Genomic DNA, 6,969 nt, shown 5'->3' on the forward strand with positions numbered 1-6,969 from the left:
TGGGGGTCCCGGATGGGGGGTGGGGGGGGATTTGCGGGGATGGAGCCGCGGTCCCGGGGGGGGTCCCTCAGGGGGCGGGGGGCGCCCCGCCCCCCCCCAGGCTGCCCGCGGGACAGGCTGCGGCCCCGCCCCCCGTCCCCCGAGGCCGCGCTGGAGAGCGAGGCGGTGCGGGAGCGCGACAGCCGCGTCATGGCCGCCGCCGCCACTGCGGGGAGGGGGGGCCCAGGGCGCGCCCCGCCCCTCCCCTCCCCGGCCACGCCCACCCCCCTCCCTCCCACCCCGGGCCACGCCTCCCCCGGGCGCCAGGTGGTGCCCCGGGCCACGCCCCCATCCTCCCTCCCGGGCCACGCCCCCTCCTCCCTCCCGGGCCACGCCCCCTCCTCCCTCCCGGGCCACGCCCCCTCCTCCCTCCCGGGCCACGCCCCCTCCTCCCTCCCGGGCCACGCCCCCTCCTCCCTCCCGGGCCACGCCCCTCCTCCCCCGGGCCACGCCCCCTCCTCCCGCCGGGCCACGCCCCCTCCTCCCCCCCGGGCCACGCCCCTCCTCCCCCCCGGGCCACGCCCCCTCCCCAGCCACGCCCCCCCCTCCTGGAACTGCATTTAATTGCCCTGGTGGAGGGGGGAGGTGATGTTAATTAGAACTGAGGAGCGTTAATTAAGCCTCAGGTCAATTAATTCCTGCCTCGCAGCAGCTAATTACTCCCCCCAGGTCCAGGTTAATTAATTGCACCGCTAATTACCCCCCCCGGTGTAATTAACTCCCCCGCCTCAGCTGAGTTTTCCCCTTCCAGCACGCAAACGAGCCCCCACCCCGGCGGTAATTAATTATGCAGAGCGGCTTAATTACCCGCCCCGAGCGCTAATTACCCCCCAGGAGTGTTAATTAGCGGTGGCTCGTTAGGCGGTACTCACGGTAGCCCATGCCCTGCAGGAAGTACTTGAAGGCCTCGGTGAGCTTGGCCGGCTGCGCGGTGGGGCCGTGACCTCCGACCCCTCCCCGGTGACCTCTGACCCCTGCTGACCTCTGACCTCGCGACCCCGGTAAGGCCGGTCCCCCCCCCCCAGCAGTCCTCTGAGCCCCTGTGACCTCTGACCCTCTGTGACCCCATGACCTCTGACCCATGACCTCTGACCCTGTGTGACCCCATGGGGGTGTCATGTGACCTCAGAGGAGGCCGGTGACATCACAGGAGGCCCGTGACATCACCAGTGACGTCACTCACCATGGCGTCCTTGTGGGGGGAGTTGTCGCCCACCACCAGCAGCACCGGGCAGCTGGGGGGGCAAAGGTCAGGGGTCGCGGGGGGGTCACGGGGGTCACGTGGGGTCACGGGGGTCACGTGGGGTCAGGGGTCACTCACCGCAGGCTGTTGGCCCCGCTGCGCTGCAGGCCCAGGTCCCCGTGGCTGCAAGGGGGTGTCCCAGTTCATCCTAGTGCCTCCCAGTTTGATCCCAGTTCCCCCTGTTTTCTCCCCAGTTCCCTCCCAGTTCTCTCCCAGTCCCTCCAGTTCCCTTCCAGTTCCCCTCAGCTCAATCCCAGTTGCTCCAGTCCCTCCCAGCCCCCCGGTACCCCCCAGCTCCATCCCAGTTCAATCCAATTCCTCCCAGTTTGATCCCAGTTTCCCCAGTACCCTCCCACTCCATCCCAGTCTGATCCCAGTGCCCCCAAATCCCATCCAGACCCCCCCAGTCCCCTCCCAGTCCCTCCCAGCCCCCCCAGTTCGATCCCAGTCCCCCCCGGTTCAATCCCAGTTCAGTCCCAGTCCTCCTAGCCCAGTCCCAGTCCCTCCCAGTTCCCTCCCAATCCCCCCCGGTTCAATCCCAGTTCAATCCCAGTCCCCCCCAGTCCCCTCGCAGTCCCCCCCAGTCCCCTCGCAGTCCCCTGCCAGTCCCCCCCCAGTCCCCCCCAGTCCCCCCCCAGTCCCCCCAGTTCCATCCCAGTCCCCCCCGTTCAATCCCAGTGCTCCTAGCCCAGTCCCAGTCCCCCCCCAGTTCCCTCCCAGTCCCCCCCGGTTCAATCCCAGTCAATCCCAGTTCGATGCCAGTCCTCCTAGCCCAATCCCAGTCCCTCCCAGCCCCTCCCAGCCCCCCCAGTTCCCTCCCAGTCCGCCCCGGTTCAATCCCAGTTCAGTCCCAGTCCTCCTAGCCCAGTCCCAGTCCCCTCCCAGTCCCTCCCAGTCCCTCCCAGTCCCCGCAGTCCCCTCCCAGTCCCCACCAGTCCCCCAGTTCCATTCCAGCCCCTCCCAGTTCCCTCCCAGTTCAATCCCAGCTCGATCCCAGTGCTCCGAGGGCAGTCCCAGTGCCCCGCAGCCCCGCCGCAGCGCCCCCAGTTTGCCCAGTACCTGTTGTACATGGCCCAGAGCAGGGGGGCGTTGGGCGCCGCCCCCAGCCGCCGCCGGGCCTGCTGCACCGGGGAGGGGCGGCCGCCAGCTCCTCCTGCGGCCCGCGCGTCACAGCCCCGCCCCCGCCCCGCCCCTGCCCCGCCCCTGCCACGCCCCCGTGTCACAGCCCCGCCCCCGCCCCGCCCCTGCCCCGCCCCCATGTCACAGCCCCGCCGCCCACCCCGCCCCCCACCCTGTGACCCACAAGTGACCCTCCCCCAACCCTTAACTGAGCTCCCTGACCCACAAGTGCCCCCCCCGACCCACAAGTGGCCCTTGGGGCCTCCAGGTGGACTCTGGGCCCCCCAAGTGCCCCCCACAGGCCCCCCAAGTGCCCCTTGAGGGCCCCCAAAACTGACCCCCAGGACCCACAAGTGGCCCTCCCCAGACCCCCAAGCGCCCCCCGGACCCACAAGTGGCCCCCCACGGGACCCCCAAGTGCCCCCCCCGCCCGACCTGCGTGAAGAGGTGCGCCAGGATGAGCTCGCTGCTGGAGGACGTCAGGCCCGACAGCTGGGGGGGCACCCGTGGGACCCACGGCGACCCACGGCGACCCACCGCGATCCACCGGCACCCACAGACACCGTAGGGAGCCACCGCGACCCACAGCGACCCACAGCGACCCACAGACACCGTAGGGACCCACAGCGACCCGCAGTGACCCACGGCGACCCACAGACACCCACAGACACGGTAGGGACCCACAGCGACCCACAGCGACCCACAGCGACCCACAGACACCGTAGGGACCCACAGCAACCCACAGCGACCCACAGCGACCCACAGACACCACAGTGACCCACAGTGACCCACAGCGACCCACAGCGACCCACAGACACCACAGCGACCCACAGCGACCCACAGACACCGTAGGGACCCACCGTGACCCACAGCGACCCACAGCGACCCACAGACACCGTAGGGACCCACAGCGGCCCACAGCGACCCACGGCGACCCACAGACACCGTAGGGACCCACAGCGACCCACAGCGACCCACAGCGACCCACAGACACCACAGTGACCCACAGTGACCCACAGCGACCCACAGCGAGCCACAGACACCACAGCGACCCACAGCGACCCACAGACACCGTAGGGACCCACCGTGACCCACAGCGACCCACAGCGACCCACAGACACCGTAGGGACCCACAGCGGCCCACAGCGACCCACGGCGACCCACAGACACCGTAGGGACCCACAGCGACCCACAGACACCGTAGGGACCCACAGCGACCCACAGCGACCGTAGGGACCCACCACGACCCACGGCGACCCACAGACACCGTAGGGACCCGCAGCGACCCACGGCGACCCACAGACACCGTAGGGACCCACAGCGACCCACAGCGACCCACAGCTACCGTAGGGACCCACAGCAACCCACAGCGACCCACAGACACCGTAGGGACCCCGCAGCGACCCACAGCGACCCACAGCTACCGTAGGGACCCACAGCGACCCACAGCCGCCCACCAACACCGTAGGGACCCGCAGCGACCCACAGCCACCCACAGACACCGTAGGGACCCACAGTGACCCACGGCCGCCCACCGCCACCCACAGCGACCCACGGCGACCCATAGGGACCCACAGTGAGCCACACGCGACCCCAAGCGACCCACAGCGCCGCGGGGCCAGCAGCAGGGAACCCCCCCCAAACCCCGCCCCCTTCTGCCCCACCCCTCTCCCCATTGGCCCTCCCCACCCGCCGGCCCCGCCCACCTTGTGCGCCACCCAATCCACCCAGCCCCTTGGCGCGGGGGTTGATGTTGATCAGCACCAGCCCCTCCACCGCCTCGGGGTGCAGCAGCTGTGGGGCGGGGCCAGACCCATAGCGCCCCACGGCCACGCCCTCCCACCCCATAGCGACCCCCCAGCCCCATAGCGACCCCCCAGCCCCACAGCCACGCCCCCCGAGAGCCCCCAGCGACCCACAAGTACCCAACCAAGAGACCCCACTAACCTCCTCCAGCCCCATAGCGCCCCACAGCCATGCCCCCCCAGCCCCATAGCGACCCCCCAGCCCCCATAGCGACTCCCCAGCCCCATAGCGACGCCCCCCTGCCCCATAAGTGACCCCCCAGCCCCACAGCCGAGCCCCCAACCCCCCAGCGACCCACAAGTGCCCAGAGACCCCACTAACCTCCTCCAGCCCCATAGCGCCCCACGGCCATGCCCCCCCGCCCCATAGCGACCCCCCCAGCCCCATAGCGACCCCCCAGCCCCATAGCCGAGCCCCCAACCCCCAGCGACCCACAAGTGCCCAGAGACCCCACTAACCTCCTCCAGCCCCATAGCGCCCCACGGCCATGCCCCTCTGCCCCATAGCGACCGCCCAGCCCCATAGCGACCCCCCAGCCCCACAGCCATGCCCCTCTGCCCCATAGCGACCCCCCCGCCCCATAGCGACCCCCCCAGCCCCACAGCCACGCCCCCCAGCCCCATAGCGACCCCCCCAGCCCCATAGCGACCCCCCCCAGCCCCACAGAACCTCCCCCGAGATTCCCGCAGCCCTGCATTCCCCCCAAATCTGCCCCCCGCCCTGCCCCACGCCCCGCCCGACGCCCCGCCCCACATCTCACCCCAAATTTAGCCAGGACGAAGGCGCCGGCGCCCACCCCAATGCCCACGACGCTGGCGATGCTGGGGGGGTGGGCGGGGTCAGGCCGGTGCTGACCCCGCCCCCCCGTCCCGTCCCGCTACGGGTCAGGGGCCCCCTCCCCGCCCCACAGCGCCGTGGGGCGCCCCCCCGCCCACTCACTTGAGGTGCCGGAGGACGCAGGGGACGATTTCGGCCAGTTGCTCCAGGGAGGGGTACTGGTACCAGCGGGGGAGGGGCGGGGGGCGGGGGGGGGAGGGGCGACGGGGGGAGGGGCAAGGGGTCAATCGGGGGTCGAGGTGGGGGGAGGGCGGGCGAGGGGACCAATGAGGTGAAGCGATGGCGGTTGGAGGGGGGGAGGGGTGCGTAGGGTGACGCTGCGATGTGATGGCGGTCGAGGTGGGGGGACGGGGGGGCGGGGGGTCAACTGGGGGGGGGGAGGGGTGGGGGGGTCAACAGAGAGACGACAGGGTCAACTGGGGGTTAATGGGGGCAACTGGGGGTTAGTGGGGGGCAACTGGGGGTTAATGGGGGTCAGTGGGGTCAACTGGGGGTTAATGGAGGCAACTGGGGGTTAATGGGGGTCAACTGGGGGTTAGTGGGGGGCAACTGGGGGTTAATGGGGGTCAGTGGGGTCAACGGGGGGTTAATGGGGGTCAACTGGGGGTTAATGGGGGTCAACGGGGGGCTTATGGGGGGCAACTGGGGGTTAATGGGGGAAACTGGGGGTCAATGGGGGGCAACTGGGGGTCAATGGGGGCAACTGGGGGTTAATGGGGGTCAACAGGGGGTCAACTGGGGGTTAATGGGGGCAACTGGGGGTTAATGGGGGTCACGGGTCAACTGGGGGTTAATGGGGGTCAACTGGGGGTTAATGGGGGTCAATGGGGGGCTTATGGGGGGCAACTGGGGGTTAATGGGGGCAACTGGGGGTTAATGGGAAGCAACTGGGGGTCAATGGGGGCAACTGGGGGTTAATGGGGGTCAACTGGGGGTTAATGGGGGTCAGTGGGGTCAACTGGGGGTTAATGGGGGTCAACTGGGGGTTGATGGGGGTCAACGGGGGGTCAACTGGGGTTTAATGGGGGTCAACTGGGGGTTAATGGGGGTCAACGGGGGGTCAACTGGGGTTTAATGGGGGTCAACTGGGGGTTAATGGGGGTCAACTGGGGGTTAATGGGGTCAACGGGGGTTAATGGGGGTCAACGGGGGTTAATGGGGTCAACGGGGGGTCAACTGGGGGTTAATGGGGGTCAACTGGGTGTTAATGGGGGCAACCAGGTGTTACTGGGGGTCACTGGGGGTTAATGGGGGTCAACTGGGGGTTAATGGGGGTTAACAGGGGTCAATGGGGGTCAACTGGGGGTTAATGGGTGCAACTGGGGGTTAATGTGGGGCTACAGGACAAGCTGCAAAAAAGGGGTGCCTTAATCAGGGAGCACCAATAGTGAGTACTTAATCAGGGAGTAGAAGGGGTGCCTTAATCAGGGAGCACCAATTGTGAAACTGCCGGCAATAATGGAAAAGGAGGTAGCCCTAGAATTATTATGCTCTCTATGAGAGGACTGAGTTATGACTCGGCCGTCCTAGAAGCTTTGCTGCAGTGGGCAAAGAAAAGGGAATTAATCCCCACAGTTGATGATCCTTTTGAACTCCCGACACAGGAAAAGATAGGAAAAAAGCTGTGGGATGAAATAAGTAAGGGATCTCCACCGTGTGGAAGCTAATGAACGAAACATTGATAAGCATGAAAGCCGAGCGTTCAGTTGCTGCATCTGCTTTTGCGGCCTTAACTCCAGCCGACGGGTCCACCTCCACTACCAGCATGCTGTTCTCGGGTTTAACGAGCCCTGCCGCCGCCCCGGCTCGTGCTGAGGGTGGGGGGGTTCGAGCCCCAGCAAGGACTCCAGGAACTGCAGCCACAGCCCCTATAACTATAGATATGCGGGCACCAGAGGGAAAAACTGCCAAAGGCTTTTCACCAC

The 6,969-nt window shown here is 67.7% G+C and overlaps 1 long non-coding RNA gene across 1 annotated transcript; it reads right to left on the bottom strand.

The window, feature by feature from the left end:
- Nucleotides 1–1,220: 1,220 nt before the first annotated feature.
- Nucleotides 1,221–2,895, bottom strand: LOC147596175 (uncharacterized). Its single transcript, XR_015261561.1, has 4 exons — nucleotides 2,837–2,895; nucleotides 2,342–2,435; nucleotides 1,361–1,405; nucleotides 1,221–1,274 (listed from the first exon to the last, which is right to left on the bottom strand). It is a non-coding gene; the product is annotated as an uncharacterized LOC147596175 (long non-coding RNA).
- Nucleotides 2,896–6,969: the final 4,074 nt, after the last annotated feature.

Source organism: Chlamydotis macqueenii, unplaced genomic scaffold, assembly GCF_036417535.1.
Source record: "Chlamydotis macqueenii isolate bChlMac1 unplaced genomic scaffold, bChlMac1.mat HAP1_SCAFFOLD_120, whole genome shotgun sequence".
In the NCBI taxonomy this organism is placed as follows: domain Eukaryota; kingdom Metazoa; phylum Chordata; class Aves; order Otidiformes; family Otididae; genus Chlamydotis; species Chlamydotis macqueenii.